Genomic DNA, 3176 nt, shown 5'->3' on the forward strand with positions numbered 1-3176 from the left:
TCAATTTTTTTTCAAGTTTTCAAAGTTTTTCAAAACCAAATCTTTTTCAAATCAAATCTTATCAATCAAATGTTTTCAAAATCAATTTCTTTCCTTTTTCAAAGATACTTACTAACAATTAATGATTTGATTGAACATTTTTTGCCTTTCCTGTTGAGGAAGGTTTTATGTTTGAATCATATCTTTTCTTGTTAGGCAAGTCATTAATTTTTAAAATCATATCTTTTTAAAATTGTTTTCATGTCATATCTTCTCAATCAAATCTTTTTAACCACATCTTTTTCAAAATAGTTTTCAATCAAATCTTTCTAATTTCTAATTTCAAAATCTTTTTCAAAAATCACTTGATTTCTTTTCCACTTTCAATTTTCGAAAAATTATCAACATCTCTTTTATTGAATTTTCGAAAATTCTCTTCCCTCCTTCTCACATCCTTCTATTTATGGAGTACCACTCCTTTTTAATGCACAATTCGAACCTTATCTAATTAAAGTTCGAATTCTTCTTCTCCTTCTTCTTTCTATTTTTCTTTTCCTCTGACACCTCAAGGAATCTCTATACTGTGACATAGAGGATTCCACATTTTCTTGTTCTCTTCTCTTTCATATGAGCAGGAACAAAGACAAAGGCATTCTTGTTGAAGCTGATCCTGAACCCGAAAGGACCTTGAAGAGAAAGCTAAGAGAAGCCAAAGCACAACTCTCTTTAGAGGACCTGACCGAATTCTTCAAAGAAGAAAAACACATGGCAGCCGAAAACAACAACAATGCCAACAATGCAAGGAAGGTGCTGGGTGACTTTACTGCACCTACTCCCGACTTCTATGGGAGAAGCATCTCTATCCCTGCCATTGGAGCAAACAACTTTGAGCTTAAGCCTCAATTAGTTTCTCTAATGCAACAGAATTGCAAATTCCATGGACTTCCAATGGAAGATCCTCATCAGTTCTTAGCTGAGTTCTTGCAAATCTGTGACACAGTCAAGACTAATGGGGTAGACCCTGAGGTCTATAGACTGATGCTATTCCCTTTTGCTGTAAGAGACAGAGCTAGAATATGGTTGGACTCTCAACCTAAAGAAAGCCTGGACTCTTGGGAAAAGCTAGTCAATGCCTTCTTGGCAAAGTTCTTTCCACCACAAAGATGTAGTAAGCTTAAAGTGGAAGTCCAAACCTTCAGACAGAAGGATGGAGAATCCCTCTATGAAGCTTGGGAAAGATACAAACAATTGATCAGAAAATGTCCCTCAGACATGCTTTCTGAATGGAGCATCATAGGTATTTTCTATGATGGTCTCTCTGAACTATCCAAGATGTCTTTGGATAGCTCTGCTAGAGGATCTCTTCATCTGAAGAAGACGCCTACAGAGGCTCAAGAGCTAATTGAAATGGTTGCAAATAACCAATTCATGTACACTTCTGAAAGGAATCCTGTGAATAATGGGACTAGTCAGAAGAAAGGAGTTCTTGAGATTGACACTCTGAATGCCATACTGGCTCAGAATAAGATATTGACTCAACAAGTCAATTTGATTTCTCAAAGTCTGTCTGGAATGCAAAATGCACCAAACAGTACTAAGGATGCTTCATCTGAGGAAGAAGCTTATGATCCTGAGAACCCTTCAATGGAAAAGGTGAATTACCTAGGAGAACCCTATGGAAACACCTATAATTCTTCATGGAGAAATCACCCAAATTTCTCATGGAAGAATCAAGAGAGACCTCAACAAGGTTTCAATAACAATAATGGTGGAAGAAACAGGCTTGGCAATAACAAGCCTTTTCCATCATCTTCTCAGCAACAGACAAGAGAGTTCTAAGCAGAATACCTCTGACTTAGCAACAATGGTCTCTGATCTAATCAAAACCACTCAAAGTTTCATGAATGAAACAAGGTCCTCCATCAGAAATTTGGAAGGACAAGTGGGACAGCTGAGCAAGAAAATTACTGAACTCCCTCCTAGTACTCTCCCAAGTAATACAGAAGAAAATCCAAAAGGAGAGTGCAAAGCCATAAACATGGCCGAATATGGAGAGGAAAGAGAGGAGGTGGACGCCACTGAGGAAGACCTCAATGGGCGTGCACCAACCTCCTCTGAGTTCCCCAATGAGGAACCATGGGAATCTGAGGCTCAAAATGAGACCATAGAGATTCCATTGGACTTACTTCTGCCTTTCATGAGCTATGATGAGTATTCTTCCTCTGAAGAGGATGAGTATGTCACTGAAGATCAAGTTGCTAAATATCTTGGAGCAATCATGAAGCTAAATGACAAGTTATTTGGAAATGAGACTTGGGAAGATGAATCTCCCTTGCTCACCAAAGAACTGGATGACTTGTCTAGGCAGAAATTACCTCAAAAGAGACAAGATCCTGGAAAGTTTTCAATACCTTGTACCATAGGCACCATGACCTTCAAGAAGGCCTTGTGTGACTTAGGGTCAAGTGTGAACCTCATGCCTCTCTCTGTAATGGAGAAGCTAGGGATCTTTGAGGTACAAGCTGCAAAAATCTCACTAGAGATGGCAGACAACTCAAGAAAACAAGCTTATGGACTTGTAGAGAATGTTTTGGTTAAGATCGAGAACCATTACATCCCTACTGATTTCATAGTCCTAGAGACTGGGAAATGCATGGATGAAACCATCATCCTTGGCAGACCTTTCCTAGCCACAGCAAAAGCTGTGATTGATGTTGATAGAGGTGAAATGATCATTCAAGTGAATGAAGAATCCTTTGTGTTTAAGGCTCAAGGATATTCCCCTGTCACCATGGAGAGGAAGCATGAAGAGCTTCTCTCAAATCAGAGACAAACAGAGCCCCCACAGTCAAACTCTAAGTTTGGTGTTGGGAGGCCACAACCAAACTCTAAGTTTGGTGTTGGGAGGTTCCCACATTGCTCTGATCATTTGTAAGGCTCATTGAGAGCCCTCTGTCAAGCTACTGACATTAAAGAAGCGCTTGTTGGGAGGCAACCCAATGATTATATTTTATATATTTTCTTTTGTTATTTTATGTTTTTTGTAGGTTGATGATCATAAGAATTTAAAAAATCAATGAAAAAAGCAAAAACAAAATGGAAACAGGAAGAAAACAGCACACCCTGGAGGAAGATGCTGCTGGCGTTCAAACGCCAGTAAGCCTAGCAGTTGGGCGTTTAACGCCCTGTCTGGCACC

The 3176-nt window shown here is 39.1% G+C and overlaps 1 non-coding gene across 1 annotated transcript; it reads right to left on the reverse strand.

The window, feature by feature from the left end:
• Positions 1–1149: 1149 nt before the first annotated feature.
• On the reverse strand, positions 1150–1257 carry LOC130959303 (small nucleolar RNA R71). The gene has a single exon (XR_009078395.1). It is a non-coding gene; the product is annotated as a small nucleolar RNA R71 (small nucleolar RNA).
• Positions 1258–3176: the final 1919 nt, after the last annotated feature.

Source organism: Arachis stenosperma, chromosome 10, assembly GCF_014773155.1.
Source record: "Arachis stenosperma cultivar V10309 chromosome 10, arast.V10309.gnm1.PFL2, whole genome shotgun sequence".
NCBI classification, from domain to species: Eukaryota; Viridiplantae; Streptophyta; class Magnoliopsida; order Fabales; family Fabaceae; genus Arachis; species Arachis stenosperma.